The sequence below is a fragment of the Carcharodon carcharias genome, chromosome 5, assembly GCF_017639515.1.
Source record: "Carcharodon carcharias isolate sCarCar2 chromosome 5, sCarCar2.pri, whole genome shotgun sequence".
In the NCBI taxonomy this organism is placed as follows: Eukaryota; Metazoa; Chordata; class Chondrichthyes; order Lamniformes; family Lamnidae; genus Carcharodon; species Carcharodon carcharias.
In genome coordinates, this window is record NC_054471.1 from 142,088,048 (window position 1) to 142,105,333 (window position 17,286).

At 40.5% G+C, this 17,286-nt stretch overlaps 1 protein-coding gene across 7 annotated transcripts in view; it reads right to left on the bottom strand.

The window, feature by feature from the left end:
* map3k7 (mitogen-activated protein kinase kinase kinase 7) overlaps window positions 1–17,286 on the bottom strand; it is a 138,805-nt gene that overhangs the window by 47,895 nt on the left and 73,624 nt on the right. The gene's annotated exons all lie outside the window — the stretch shown is intronic.

Genomic DNA, 17,286 nt, shown 5'->3' on the forward strand with positions numbered 1-17,286 from the left:
ACTCCCTACTCAGTTTGACATATTTGATAATTATGTATGAAATTGCTTTGATATTTTTCACCACTCCTGTTTTGTGACTTACTGAAGTAGTTTTATGAGGTTGCTATATGCTACACTTTGAGTAGTTCAATAAAGCTTTCCTATCATTTGAGTCTCTTCGAAATTATATTTCTTTTGATTATAAAACCCCATAACATCTGCCATTTTTTGAGAGAACAGTATGCTAAGATTATATAAACAGTATATTCCCATGGCCGTTTTCCACAAGCAGAGATGAACTGTATTTAGCTCCACTGAACTTGGTTTAAAGCACAGCTTGAGAATTTCTAAATGCTAAGGCACTTACGCTAATACCTTGGAACTACTGAAGCAGTTGAAGGCAAGTAATGGAAATGAAACAAATTATTCAAAGACCATTAAAACAAATATAATAGAAAAAAATAACAGTAATCTAAAACACATGGTTGATTACTCTGCAGTGTTTACGGGATAGCACAACTGTACAACTCTTTTGGGAATTAAATACTAAAATGATCATTTGTGATGAGATGGCAAGTGTTATTTTGGTTCTCATTAAAAATATATTCACTGGCAGATGAAAAGCTGGCCAGATTTAGACAAGGAGACTTTGGATATGGGAAGGTCTGTACGGATACACAATAATAAACCCACCTTAAAAGGAAATGCATAAAAAGCCTCAAGATTTCAGCTATATGGATGAAATCTACAGCTAAGTGATTTCAAACTAACAGGGTTACACATGGAAAATGTTACATATTATTTATATTTTTCAGATTTAAAAAATACGGTTGACTAGTCTCAGTGCTCTCACCGCCTTCCTAAACATGTGCAGTCAGCATCACTACCAAACCTCAGTGCCAATAAGCCCTTACCTCTCCTGCCAGGTAATAAAAGCAAGGAAGGGTTATTTAGCACCTTTTACGTCTTTAGGACAACCCACAGCACTTCGTAGCCAATGAATTACTTCTGAAGTATAATCACTATTATGCAGGAAAATATAATAGCTGAATTGTGCATAGCAAGATCCCATAAACAGCAAAGAGATAAATGACGAATTAATCCTTTATGGTGATATTGGCGGAAGATAAATGCTAGCCAGGAGACTGGGAGAACTCTCTTATTTATCTTGACATGGAATCTTTTAAGTTCATATGAAAAGACAGATAAGGCTTCCAACATGTAACACACTATGCTCAAAAATATCAGGTTAGTTTGTGGTTAATGACATTAGCGAGTCAACTGGTTAAAAAAACTATAATCCAATTGTACGTAACTGAACCAGGCCTTCAACACTTCCACCTGGAAATACTCCATAATCTACAATAAGTTTGTATTTGATGTTGTACAATTTTTGTGCATCTTTATAAGAGTGGCAATGGTAATGGTTTAGAAATAAAATTATTGGCACTAAACTTGAAATAAACCCACAATTGTATTAAAATAACCACCAATGATTCCATATTCACTTGATATTATAATAACAGCTGTATCACAATAGCTTACAGCATTGACACAGCAACATTTTGCTGCAGTTATTCATATTGTAGTGGATAATTAAGATCCACAGCAGGAAGAAAATACTTAAAATACACTTCCTCCTCTGTTGTTGCCACTGCTTATAAGGCCAAACCAACAAATAAATGTTAATTAAAATAAATGTTAATGAAAAACCATTTATGAGATGCATGTTAATGTATTAAATTCACCAGGACAGAAATTCAGATTTGCTGTTTTATCAAAGGGAAGTTTATGTAATCAACATGTTCACAATGTCAAAGCTGTAACCAGCTGAGCTAGTTTATTATGGTCAACTGAGTTACTGGTTGGATTGGCCATAAGTTACACGTTTCTTCTAAAAATAATGTTCCTGATTGTGTTCAGCAGAGTGCACAGTTTGTATACAGACTATTTTGCTCACCAATTCTCTCAATTCATGACATCACTGATTATCAACTGGAATAAAAAAATCACAAAAGCAATTGAAGGTAGTTGATCATTCAATGTGGGTGGAATTGCTGAACAGAATCTATAATTGGCTAGATTCAGTGGTGGTATTATGGAATACAAAGGTAACCAGAACATGTGAGCATATTTCCCATTGAACTGAATGTGTCTTTTGTCTCCACAAGACCAGGGGAGTGATCGATTTGTACATCTCAGAAAACTAGCAAAATCTGAATTGTCAATTTTTTTTTGGTCAAGCAGCCCTCAATATAGTTTTAGGATGCATAATTACACTAATTACTTAAACTTACAGGCACACCCAATATTCATTACTGACACAGTAGAAGACTGGAAAAAATCTGAAAATTTTAGCTCATTTGTTGCACAGAAATTGGAGGTGTCTGCTAAATTTTGGTACTCTGTTGTTAAATATGATAAATTGCTTTTCAGTGCACATGTGCACTCTACTCATAGAAAATAGTGAAGCTTATTCCCTTCTATTCCCTCAATTTATGCTGACACTTCCCACCCTTCTAGTTCAAGCTGGCACCTCTCCTCCTTCTAGTTCATGGTAGCACTCTTCCATTCCTCACAAGGCCACCACCACTCTTGCCAACAGCATTGCATTGAAATCTACAACATGCCAGGGGCAGGAATTCCTGACTTTGAAGGAATTGAAAAAACTCCCTATCACTACATGCAATGGTGTTTGCATTCCACAGCAAACACAGAAAGGAGGAAAGGAAGCAGCACTGGTTTTTAAACCGCAAGCTTCAGTTTGCATGAAGGTTTAAACAGGTGAAAAGAACTATGTAAGCAGTTCTTTTTGTTCACAAACCTCTGACCTCAGAACATAAGAACTAGTAGCAGGAGTAGGCAATTCAGGCCCTTGAGCCTGCCCCGCCATTCATTACGATCTTGGCTGATCCTATTTCAATCTCAACTCCAATTTCCCGCCCTCTCCCCATAACCTTTCAACCCATTACTAATTAAAAGTCTGTCTATCTCCTTAAATTTATTCAGCATCCATTGCACTCTGGAGGTAGTGAATTCCACAGATCATGACACTTCAAGAAAATTCCTCCTCATCTCTGATTTAAATCTACTACCTCTTGGCCTAAAAACTATGGCCTCTCGTTCTAGAATGTCCCACAAGGGGAAACGTCCGCTCCATGTCTACTTTGACTATCCACTTTAGCATCTTATATACCTCAATTATGATCTCCTCTCATCCTTCTAAACTCTAATGAGTATGGGCCTAAACTGCTTAATCTCTGTTCATAAGACAAGCCCCACATCTCTGGAATCAATCTAGTGAACCTCCTCTGAACCACCTCCAGTGCAACCACATCCTTCCTCAAGTAAGGGGACCAAAACTGTGCACAGTACTCCAGGTGTGACCAAAACTGCGCACAGTACTCCAGGTGCATCCCTTCACACCACATGCCTTTCTTTATAATACAGGCCAAGCTGGCGCACAATAGGTGAGAGAGGATGTAGACCGAGGGACGTCTGACATCCTCACCCTCAGGGAATTTGAGGAGGCTGCAGCTGAGCTGGCTGCGGATGACAGGGATTGCTCCTGTAGGGAGCCTGTCCAGCCAACTTAGTATAGATCACAGCTCCAACATCTCATCAATCCTGACATTCATAGTGAGTCACGTGCAGTCTTATCTAGCTCATGCTCATGAACTGAAACTCTCTTTTCTATTTTCTAGGCACAAGCATATCGAGGCCCCCAAGACATTCCAGCAGCACCCAGACCTCATCAGAGGACGAAGCGCCAAAAGAACTGTCACGGCACTCACATGCACCCTCTACTAATTTAGAGACATGCACATTGGTGGGGCACAGATGTGCAGCTGCTCACAGCCCCCTCTGCCTGTGACTCCACCCATTCCAGCTTCTCAGGCCGCCGAGGGCGCTTCTGCCCCTGAGCAGGTATCCCTCATCAGGCCAGGGCCACAGCCACCAGAGGACATCTGCCAAGGTCATCATAGACACCAGAATGTAGCAGTTAGAAAGCTGCCTCCACCTCTGCTGTGGATGTCGGGGTTGCACCCAAACGTAGCGCTAGAGTTAGGAAAGTTAAGAAAAATTGAAGTCACTTTTGGGTCACGGGTGTGCTAGACATGTAACTAAATTGCATTTTTGTTAATACATTTGATGGGTACGTGAATGCAACTGAAGGTGTTGTGATTTTGTACTTTGGAGTTCTCTTATTTTGAGGTTTAGCCTTCTTCCCACTCAGTGATAGCGTCCCACTGTGAGATTCATATTCCTGTGATGTCAACCTCAGTTAAGCAGGTATCAGCACCCCTTGTAGGATGTCAGGGACATGTATTTAAATCTTTATTGGAAGTGTGAGATGCAAGTGTTTCACACCCTTCTTCCGCAAAGAACATACTGAGTGAGGGTAGCTCATCAGCATTGATAATCTAACGGCACGATAATACATGTCTCCTCAGTGGTAGTGGAAGAAGAAAAGACCTGCACGGGAGAAGATTCCTAGACAAGTCCACATCAGCAGCCTGAGAAGCTGGAGTGGGTGAGATCACAGGCAGAGGGGGCTGGGAGCAGCTGCACACCCTCCTTCTGAGAAGAAGCCCCAGGACTGTCCAGCTGACACTCATCCTCCCTGTGCGTGTCCAAGGGCCCTGCCCTGACTTCTGCAGGAAATGGTATACCCGGAGGGAGGTCAAGGTGCCTCGTCTCCATGTCATCTACATTCTGATGGTGCCCACCAGGATGCATTGTTAGATGGCGACAAAGGCTCTAACTCTTCTCTTGTATTGATCTTGTTCCTAAGAGGGCTGTCAGTTCCACAGTAAGCTCATTCACAAGCCCCACGGACCAAACCAAAGATCATGGCCTGGCGATTCATGAGGAAAGTGTGAATGCGCGACTCATTCTCACTGCAAGTGGGTGGACATCCCCTGTGTTGAAAGATGTATGGCACTGAGGGCTAGGAGAAATGTGGCTGTATTCACTCACTTGGCTTTACTCTTCCTGGAACCTGTCAGCAATTAACATATCAATGGCACGTCTCCCACGTCTTCCTTCCTCCATGGTGTGATTATGCTCACGCTGACTCTGAGCAGCCTCGTAAGATTCTGGATTGTCATCCTCTGATGAGCTTTCATCATCCTCCAGTTCATTCTCTGGCAGGGGTTCACCTCTTTGCATTATCAGATTGTGAAGGGCACAACACACTGCGATGATGCAGGAAACCCTGTTGGGAGTGTACTGGGGTGAGCCACCTGAGTGGTCCATACATCTGAAACTCATCTTCAGAAGCCATGTGGACCCGTGAGCAGCATTGTAGCTCTCCTCGGAATGACTCTGGGGGCAATGCACCAGTGTCATCAGCAAGTGTTTCGGTGGGTACCCCTTATTCCCTTGCGTCCCTGTGGACGTTATGGCCCCTCGAAAATCTCAGGTGCCTGGGAGTGACTCAGGATGTAAGAGTCATGACAACTCCCAGGGTACCATGCACAAGCGTGCAGTATGTGCTTCCGGTGATCACACACAAGTTGCACATTGTTGAGATGATAGCCCTTGCAGTTTAAAAACATTAGGGACTGCTGCCATGGAGCCTGTATGGCCAGATGGGTGCAGCCTATTGCACCATGCACTCTAGGGAAGCTTGAGATGCCGGAAAAGCCAGTTAATCTTGCAGCTTGGCTACCTTTGTTCAGAGCAACCTGACAATAATGGGCCTTCCTGTAAAGGGCATTTGTGACCTCCTTTATGCATCAATGTGTTGCGGACTGAGAGATGCCGCACAGGTCCCCTGTTGATCCTTGGAGAGAATCTGACTCCAAGAAATTGAATGCAGTGGTCACCTTCAAAACCACTGGCAGGGGATATCCTCCAACTCCACAAGGTCTTCATGAAGAACGTGGCATACGTGATGTACCAGATCTCGGGGCAAGCACAGACGTGCACGACATTGCCTCTCACTCATCTATAAATAGGAGGTTCTTGGGCAATTAGCTCTAGGTCTGGCGAGTCGACCCCAATGACTGGGTCTCTCTTCCTGACCTTTCTGTTCATACTGTGGCTCCACTTGACCATGTCCCTCCTGCTGGAGCTCTTCACCTCCTCCATTGCATTAGGACTCTGACAAAGGCAGCACTAAGCCTTGGATCCATATGTGCTTTTGCCTTCTCTCTGAAAGGAAACATTGATGACATTAATGATTCAAGGGGCAAGAAAGCGAAGCTCAGAGGATGACACGTTTCGAGTCTTTAAGGGACCAGTGTTTTTCCTGCCTACTTGCATTGGGGCTGATGCTGCTTTGTCCTTGAGACACCAGCGCACACACAGGTGACCAAGATGGCATCACAGCTATGTAACATCTTGACCCCTGCGTGGGATGCTAAATTTTAATTGAGATGAATGACCCAACCTAGTTGTGCTCCAATTAATGACCAATCAGTTGCTCATGGTCAATGATGGATGCCCTTTGGCCCATTAGGAGTGTCACATCTGGTAAACTTTCATTGATGGAATGCCATATATGATACAGCTGTGTCTCCCTCAATGATTTCTGCATTCCCGAATTCTATATTCCTACGTGCTACACTTGAGATGCAGTGACTGTGATGAATGGCCACTGAGTTCTGAGTAGCCACTGAGTGACCCTTTAACAGTGCTAATGAAGCCATTGGCTTCAAGTGACTTGCATTGCAAGGAGGTCTTCCTCATTACTTTCTAAGCAGACTCCTGCTCACTCCAACGGCAACAAGAGGTTAGAGGGTGGCCACAGAAAAGTTCCCCTGGTGTTCGCCCTTCCCTCTCACTGCCATTCTACAGCCTTCCCTCCCCGTTGCCCCCCTCATGTTTGTCAGCGGCCCCCCCCCACCGGCCTCGTTGAAGTGCTGGTCTCTGAAAGTGGAGGCCTGCATGAATACCACAGCACAGTGGTGTTCCTGGGACAACGAAGCAAAGAGCAGGAGCAGTCCAACCTTACAGCCCCAGCAGAGTGGCGTTCATCGCAACAAGACCAGCACAGCGCTATGGGAGCTATGTTTCACTCACCTTGAAGTTACCAGCGAACTGAAGTCTGACTTGTGCATGCCACCCCATTTCAAATGCCGACGTAATTTCCCACTGGCATGATTGGAAGGTGTGGCAAGATTCCACCAGACAGCTGTTTTAATGAGCATTTATAACATGCTAATGAATGCAAATGGCATTCGCCCCACGAGTCAGCAGCATAACCAACCCGCCATAAAAACATTGTTGGGAGAATTGCGACCTGATTTTGCAATGGCGAGTTTCCAATTTTTTGCCTCCTGCTGGATTCTTTGCTCCCACCTACCATGAAACCCGCCATGGGCGGGATGGGAGAATTCTGCCCTGGGACTCTGGTGCCTGTCCTTTGGCAGCAGCCACAGCCTCTCCAGTGGCACTGCTGAGTGCAAGAGCTACTGGCCTCTGATTGGTTGATGAAACTTACATCCTCCCAGGTCTCAATTCCAGGGGAAGCTCCACCGCTGGCCTCACCATTGCCTGATTGGCTTGTGATTCGACAGGCCTTCCCAAAAAGAGCAGCATGGGTCTTTCACCAGCTCTTCAGCCAACAGGCGATACCCCCAACACCTCAACAAGATTCTGCCCAATGCGTACACAGAAGTTGATACCAGTTGTGAATAGTCGAGTTCAGCCTCAGTGGCCAGGGACAGGGATAGAGCCAGTGGTGAGGGAATAGATTTTATGGCAGGGCCAATAAATAAGGACTTCGGTTTTTTCAATATTTAGCTGGAAGAAACTTCTACTCATCCAAGGCTACATGTCTGACAAACAGCATGACAAATCAGAGACAATGCAGGGTTCAAGAGTGGTGGTGAGGTAGAACTGAGCATCATCAGCATACATATAGAACCTGACATTGCCTTTGGATGATGTCGCCAAACAGCAGTATGCAATTGGGAACTAGATGGTTGCCAAGGATAGGTTTTTCGGGAACTCCAGTGGGAGAAGGAAGAGAATCCAGGGATTAGAGTGATAAATTATGACACCAGATTGCATAAAGTTATCTTGTACTTGAGATTAGAATGTTGAGGGATGATTTCATTGAGATGTTTAATTGACATGATAAATGGGATTCAATAGGGTAGATACAGAGAAATTATTTCCATGGATGGGGTATACATAACAAGGAAGCACAATCTTCACATTAGAACTACCCCATTTAGGAGTGAAATCAAAATGTACAATGGGTAGAAGTCTGGAACTTCCTCTTATAAAAGGCTGTGGATGCTGGGGCATTTGCAGCTTTCAAAACCAAAATCGATTTATTTTATGAGGTAAGAATATCAAGAAATATGTATTAAAAGTAGGTTGAGGTACAGATCAGCCATGATTGAATTCAATGGCAAAACCTGCTCAAAAGGCTGAATAGCCTACTCCTGTTCCTATAGTATGAGACCATCTCCAAGGGACAGTTATTATACTTCAGGTTCACATGTGTTGTAATACAAGTTTTCAAAAGTTTCATGTACTGCCAGGAACTTTAAAAAAATGTTTTTTGAATTGTTTTAACATTAACTAAGAGCCTACCATGGGCTCTTTGCAAACATTAGCATTTAACTAGGATTTGGACGTTTTTGAGTAGAACTTCACATTAGTGTAAGCAGCCATTCACAGGCTTTTTTCCTGGAGAAGTAGTGAGCTGGAGCAGCAATATAACTCATTTCTACCACCTTGCGACATTTTAAATAGTGCTATTACCTAAAATGCTTTGGACATGCCTGGGGTATTCTAATGATATTTTCAGCAACTAGTTAAAAATCAAAAACATAAATCAGTGCTGCAAAAGTGTACTGCTTACCCAGTGCTCCAGAGTTAAAATGCAGGCTAATAGCGGTCATCGCGCACAAGGCAATTTTTAATGTCATTGGGAGCATGAAATTTTTTTTAAAATGAAGCTGATGCAGCTAAGGACATTACAGCAAATGATCACATTTAATCTGACCAACAACAACAGCTACTATTATTTCAGCAGATTAGATGGATATAATAATAGAATACATAAAACTAAAGCTAGGTGTAACTTAAGAATCAACATTTTTAAATTTTCAGATATTTACCCTGCCCTTTTCCAAACTTTCCAAAAAAAAGGGAAATGTGCACTTCTGATATTTTAACTAATTTTAGTTTTTTCTGTTCACAAATTAGTTTTTCAAAGAATTTCTTGCATCTCAACTTCTGCCCTTTGACGTTTTATTTTGGATCTTTTAACCACTTTTACACATGGATTCTTTAACAGATGCCCCTCCGTTTTTACACTGAAGTCAGAGGCAATTGTCTCAGTTGCATAGTAAGGCACGACTTCTGCAGCCAGGAGCTGTGAGCCAGACGCTGTCACTTAATCCTATGAGGCTATCATAAAAGTACCGCCTGTATGCCATATTTGTTTCATAATGACTTACTGCTGCTGAAGAATTGAAGGTTAAAATTTTGCATTAGCCACTGTGTTCTACATCTATGATATTAAAGATTTTGGCTTTCTTAATTACATGCAGCACACTGCAGTAAGTCCACCTTTATTTTCAAGTTTATTAATTTCAATGAGACCCCTAACATTTAATGGCCCAAACCTGATCAAGAACTAATAGGATCACAATTAAATTTACTTGATTGGCTTCATCGAGGCATGATCTGTAGCCCAAACAGTTAACAGCCTGCGGGACTGTCTGCCCTCATGAATTGACGCAAGGCTGCATAGTGCCGCGCCAAATTTTTCCCTCTATACACTTCAATGAGATCGCCTCTCATTCATCTAAACTTTAAAAAAACTAGGCCTATTCCACTCAATTTCTTCTCAGACTAATCCTCCCATGTTTGGAATCATTTCAGCGAACCATCATTACGCTCCCTCGAAGATACTTGTAAACTTTCTGAGGTTAGGGAATCAAACTGTAGACAGTATTCCAGGTGTGATCTTACCAAGGGCCGATACAATTGCAGTAAAGTCGTCTTACTCTGGTACACCAATCCCTTCATAATGGTGACATCACCTGTAGGCTGGTGTGTGTCACCAAAATGATCAATAGATACAATAGCTTGGCAATGTAAATATAACATTTTTCATGAGATTTCAGAATGCCTTTGCTTTCTCTTGTTTAATGTCTTCCAATTCACCCAATTCAGGCTGGAATCAACTTTTGTTGCCTAAGAGTAAAAGTGCAGTAAATCCATTAAAGCAGTCCAGCAAAACAAGTCCAGCCAACACTAAAAACAACCCCTAACAACACCCGATAACCACTTCACATCCAGCACATTTGCTAGAACCTGCCCCTCACAGATTGGTTTCTTTAGCCATCAGTTAAAGTCCACCATTTGAAGCAACCCCTTCCTAACAGATTTGATTTGCTGCAAGTCTATCATCTTACATAGATGGAAGGATGTCAATGATTATAATGAAGGCTAACAAATCATTTTCCCAATTGTTTGATGAACCCGCATGCTAACTTTCCTAGCTTTCCGTACAAGGACATCCAGGTCCTTCTGAATCCCAACATTTCCCAGTCTCTTATCTGTTAAAAAAATATTCAGCCTAATTCTTCTCCCAACTTCACATTTCTCCACATTACATTCCATCTGCCAAACTTTTTCCCACTCACTTAACTGTTCTATGTCTCTTTGTTGCTTCTTCGGCTTCCTCGCAATTTACTTTTCCGACAAGCTTTGTATCATCAGCAAACTTAGATACAATACACTTAGTCCCCTCATCTAAGTTATTACATAGATTATTTATGAATTTTAAGAATTTTATGCTGTAATTTACACAGCAATCCAGTCTTTGGGCTATAAACAAGTTTCTTGAATAAAATACCATTATCAAAAATACCATTAATATAGACTGTAAATAGCTTAGACCCTTGCAGCACCCCACTAGTTACAACTTGCCAACTTGAAAGTTACCCATTTATTCCTGCTCGTTCCATTAACTAATCCTCAATCTATGCTAATATATTACCCCATAACCCATCAGCCCTAATTTTAGCAATAACCTCTTGCATGGTACCTTTTTGAATGTTTTCTGAAAATCCAAATAAACATCATCCACTGGTTCCCCTTATCTACTCTTCCAGTTACAATCTCAAAGTCTGACTGATCTGTCAAACGTGATTTTCCTTTCATGAATCCATGTTGACTCTGCTAAATTCCAAAGTGCCCTTTTTAAAAAAAATTCATTCAGAAATGTGGACGTCGGTGGCTAGGCCAGCATTTATTGCCCATCCCGAATTGCCCTCGAGAAGGTGGTGACGAGCTGCCTTCTTGAACTGCTACAGTCCATGCGGTGCACATACACCCAACAGTGCTGTTAGGGAGGGAGTTCCAGGATTTTTACATTCGTATAACATTACATTTGTAATAACAGGTTTTAGCATCCTAGGTATTATTACCAAAATGCACCATCTCACATTTACTGATATTCAATACCATCTGTCACTTATTTGCCAATTCTCCTTAGTTCCCTTTGGAGCTCAGAATTATCTACAATGCCTCCTATTTAGTTTCATCTGTAAACTTGTCCACATCACTGATATGCATAGTGAACAGACCTTGTGAGACAATACTAATCAGCTTCAATAGAAGTTTTCTTTAATTCCTGTTCTTCAATTCCTTCCTTCTGATCAGCTTTTAAACAACATTTTCTATTTTTCACATAACTCCACACTTGTCTCACGTAGCACCAAGTTAAAGGCTTTCTGAAAGTCCATATGCACCATTTTCACTGCAGTTCCCCCTCCACCAATCTCTTCAAATTAATTCCAAGATAATGACTATTTGCATTGGATTCTCTTAGAGTAAAAAATACATCAACCCAGCCAATTTTATCCTTTTTTTTTTTAAAAACAAAAAACATTTTAATTAGATCACCCTAACTGTCCTTATTTCCAGAGAATATATTATCCAGGTTTACCGTCTCTCATCATAAATCAGTCATTTGTTCACATTAGTTATCCTGTGAAATACCATCACTGGACTTTCCCTAGGACTAGTACACCCTTGCTTTCACATTCTAATCCTCATGTGATGAAACCCATAATTTCATTAGTCCTGGTGAACTAAACTGACTTACAGCTAATGAATTATTCAATTGTTTTATTCAACTTGATCCCTAGCACCATTCAATTCAGATTACAAGCAGTAACTGCATGAACTGAGCAACTAGAGTTCCCTAAGATGTGCTCCCTGCAAGTTCTTGCCAGACTGCTGGATCATAATCAGTTTTATATCTGCCACTTTTGCATTCAAACTGTCCTTTGCTGAAATCATTTCACCCATTCTCTTAATTTACATAATTCTCTGGTTTCTTCTTCACAATTCACTCTACCATAGCAAGATCTGAGTAGTTTGATAAAACCTATTGTAAAATGCAGATTTCAGCTCCAAAACATTTTGGCAGGAGACCACTTTTCACTGCCCAAAGAATGAAAATCCCTTTTAACTCTGCTTTTACCTCCTAACTAGTTCCTTACCAATGCCTCAAGGGTTTTTCCATGCACCTTAATTTTAGCTCACATTCTATTAAGTGGAGGACAAAACATCAACAGATGTTGAATGGATAAATCAACAGAATTTTGAATTAATCGAGGTAAGACAAAGCATTATGATATATTTAGACTTCTATTGGAAAGGAAGCTTTGTAATAGTAAATATTGTCGACATATTAATAAGTTTCTCAAACAGACCATGTCAATAAAAAAGAAATTATGCCTGTCATTCAAATGACCAAAATGACCTTTCAGAGTCTTCTCAAAAATATCAGTAAATCAAACTCAAAATTACAAAACACAGAAATAAGAATTTGACTTTTAAGCTATATGCCTTAAAGATGGACCAGATATTCACAAAATATAATCTATAACCTTAAGGTCAGCACCACAAAATTGACTCAGAATGGAAGATTATTTTGCTTCTCAAAACAATTATGTCTTTCCTTTCCTTCTTTTGAAAGAAGTTGAATTCACATGAAAAATGTGAAAAGTACAGGCACTGTAAACATGCATCTGTTTGTGGTTTATATGTGACTAGTTTGTTAGAGAAGAAATTACACATCTTTAAATAGATGTAGAAATGTTGCTACAGTACTCAGTTCAATACTTTCACAGCTTTTGTGAATACATACTTCTATCAGTTTCTAACTGCAAAATCTTTACACAATTCACAGCAAACGATGCAAAGCAAATCATAAAACACATAGCACAAAGCTCATGCAGGTGCGGCACAAACACACACAAATAATTTGGTCATTACATTAGCGGGTGTAGTTGCCATTAGCTCAAATGTCAAGCAAAGAAAAAAATTAAGGTGGAGAAAAATACTTATTGCTCCAGAATAAATTTCATTGCAGCAGAACCACAGGTTAAATAATTTGGGACAATTATACTTAGAAATACCACCTAAGCTCACTTGTTTTACATTGTAGATCTTTTCTTTCAATACCTTGTATCATGGTACAAGGCTAAGATTGCTATTGTAAGGACATTAAGGTTTTTAAAAGAAATGCTCAATAGAGCATGATCCCTCCCAAATTAATTCACATTGAAGACAGTGTAATGTTATAAACCTACAACTCACTCTTAAAATAAGTTTAACTTTCTCATGGCTTCATAAAGAACATTAAGGACAGATTTAAATCCCTCTTGGAATGCTTGTTCATGATGGGCACTTTCAGATCAAAGGAACACAATTTTCTGCCTACAATTTATCTACTGAAATATAACATGTACCAAAATATGATCAGAAGGTAGCTATAAAAGCATTGAAGATCCAAAGTATTAGTCCTACTAGAATTTTTTTCAAGCGATTTCAGAATGCCCTAGCTTTCTCTTGTTTAATGTCTGCCACTTTGCCAACTCAGGCTGGAATCAACTTTTGTTGCCTAGGAGTACAAGCTGTAAATCCATTATAGTAGCAATCTGTACTCCAACAGGTTACTAGGATTGCTGAGGTGCAGCCTCGTGCAGTATCAGTGGCTCCATGGAGTACAAACCTGTTGTCCTCTGTCAGGATTTGTGCTCTCACTACTGCCACTCTGCTAGGGCCCTTGCTGCTGTCTGTCAGCTAGCCAGCCTAGACTGCTGTGTCCATGCCAAGGTGGTGCATCCAAAGTCAGGTCTTCTAGGTCCAGAACTGTGCAAAGTCATCTTCTAATGCCATTTGAAGTCTCTCCAACTGAAGTCAGCAGCCTTTTGCCAGTCATGAGGTAATATTGCATAGGAGCACTGGGCCTGCAAAAGCACCCAGAAAATAGGCACCAAGAGAATGCACAAAAGTGAACAGTGACTTTTGTGTGGAATATTGGAAGGTTTGTTTGATAACATTGGTTTGAAATATTTGTGGCGGCCTTTATTGCAGCCTTGTGAGCAAGAAGATGCTGTGATGGGCTCTAACAGATGGATGGCAAGGTGTGGAAGTTATTGAATGGGGAGCTGGGATTGTGTTCACTGGTACCATAGCTGGATGAGCCGATCACTGACAGCCAGGCATGAAAGGGGATGCATTGATTGCCTCCTTCTCAGCTGATTGCCATATTCCTGGTGACAAGGGTTGTGCCCTCATGATGGAGAGGGTATGCAGGTGCAGCAGACAAATCATGACTTGCACCTTGGAGAGTATGGTAGGACTCCATCATGGTAGCTTAGGCAGCGAAAGCATTGCTTAAGCACCCCGGCATCGGCTCTATCACATTTCATGTGGTATACTGTGATAAGCATGTTGCCCTGTCCGCTGAATTGCACATCGAGTCATGAGCCATGGGTCAGCGGATGGTCTTTGCCATCAAGTAACCACCCTCCGATCTCTTGGGGTGGCTTAAATGCTGATGGTACAGCCGACTGGTGCAGAATAAAAACATCATCACTGCTACCAGGTTACTGGACATTGATCTGCATGATGAGCTGGTTCACACCCGCTGCACATTGGTCCCAAACCAGCTCTGAAGAGTCAAATGGACTCGAAACATTAACTCTTTCTCCACAGAAACTGCCAGACCTGAAGTTTTCCAGCATTTTCTGTTATTATAAATTTCCAGCATTCGCAGTAGTTTGCTTTTATTTTAGTTTTGTAAATTATGTTGTCAACTTATTCTCATTGTATGAAATCAATTATGACACAACTTTTCTTTACGATCTGAGTACAGGCTAATTTTTCAGTTCTGATGAAATGTTACTTCTCTGCAGATGCTACCTGATTGATTTTTGCCAAATTTTTGTTTTTATTTCATGTTAATAGTTTATTCCTTACGTTAGTTATCACATTAGCAGTTTTGTATTGCCAACTATGATTTACAGTATTATATCCATTCAGTTTGAGATTTTATGTGAAAAGTAGAAAAAATGGATCACAGATTATTAAAAAGACAACAAAAATCATGCAATTTGGGAAGTATTAGGAAGATGTACACATTACAGTTGAATCATATTGTTGCAAATATCTAGTTCATAATTCATATCTTTTAGAATGTAACTTAGTGCTAGGAATTAAAGTTTTAGCTGTGGGTAAATGGGAGTTCTCCGATTGAGAAACTGATAAGCAACACTGAAGTAAATACAATTCAAAGAAGCTTGGAGTGAATTACAATTAAAGGATAACCTATGTTTACCATACAAAGTCATGGGTAGAGTTGCAAAAGCAATAATCAATAGGGGGCCTTTTACCTTGGGGGAATAGTCAGAAAGTCTGTACCTACTTCAATAAAATTATTAAATTATGCATGTGGAAGCCAGATCAAAAGAATATATAACCAGGTTGTAAACAAGGGTGTTCCTTAACAGGACAGCAATTCTGGGAGAGAGGGGTCGTAAAACTCCATTAGCAATATAAATTATCCATTTGGGTTACAGAACCAAAGAGTAGCATGAAAGGTAAAAAGATTTGCTTACATTTCTGTTTGAAAGCATCCAAGAGCATGCTACATTGTCATGGAGACAAGGTATTGGGATGAAAGGTTCCTCTGTTTAATGTATCCGTGTTTCCTGAAAGAAGCACGCAGTTCAGTGCAGTATGGGTTTTGAAGAAAAAGCAGCCAGAAGGTTTGCTCAAGCTTGCTGCTAGTGTTGGAAATCTAGAGTAGTCCTCAAACAAGTAACAGGTGGAATTAAGTTAATAGCATAGTCTTTATGAGCTATAGTGTTAAGTCAGTGGTGCTTACTTTGTTTAATTTCTCTTTATACATACAGTAAAGTTTGTTTTTGTAAAAAAAATGCAGGGAATCTTGTGGCGTAGTTCTATTAGTTAATTGCTGGGTGTTTGGATTTCTTCATTAAATGTTAACTGTCCCGAACAGGATCGTAACAATATGCAGTTGAACAAGTGGAAAAGTTTGTACATCTTGGTGGTTAGAGAATGAGAGTTGCAAAGAATACATCAAAAGAATGAGTGGATTTGCTTCTACTCTTTTTGAAATTTTAGGTTAAGAAAGATTAAAGCTGTTTCAGTTAAAAAAGGCATGATTTTATGATGCAATAGATATCTTTATGTTGTTATACAGATCTGAGTGCTGTAACATAAGAAAATTTGATGAACCAAAAACACTAACATCTTTGGTTGAAAGGAATACTGGAAGTATCCAGGGTACAAAAAGTCAAAAATGATAACAAAAGTATGACTTGGACAAGATTCCACATTTGTAAAGATGACCTAAAATGACAACTGGGATATTATGTGCAAATTGCAAAAATGGAAGCAGAAAGGGTATCTTTCATGGCCCTCACAGAGGTACATGGAACAAGCAGTTGAGGAAGGTCAAGGAATGCCAACACAGCAACTTGTCCAAGAACTCGATACAGATAACTAAAGCAACCAGGTGAGTTCAGATCCAACAACAGTGAAGTGAATTCACTTGATTTCATTGCTGAGTTGACAGATGAGAATTTAGCAGTAGTAACAGCAGAGTTTCTTCAAATGGATCTGCATCACATTAAACGTAAAGTGGTCATCCATTGTCTGCAGCACAGCGGAAAATAGACTGCATGTTCCAATATGCCACATCCTCCAGACTCAACACTTTAAGTCTGGAGGATTTTATCCCAAATTATAGAGTTCTATTGTGCCTCATACGCAAAGCTATTGTTCCAAATTCTGTCATTCCCTTCTCCTCCACTACAAACGTTCAGAATCCGGTCCTTAAATACCACAAAAGTGGCATTGCGGAGTTGTTGCCGGCACTTGAAATTTTATGATCAGTGAGGAATTGTGTAGGGTCCAAGTAATTTGAATAACAATAAAACTACCAGTGCTAGTTTCCATTGTTTTATTCAGGAAGGGTTAAGTTAGAAACTCTTTCAGCTTACATGG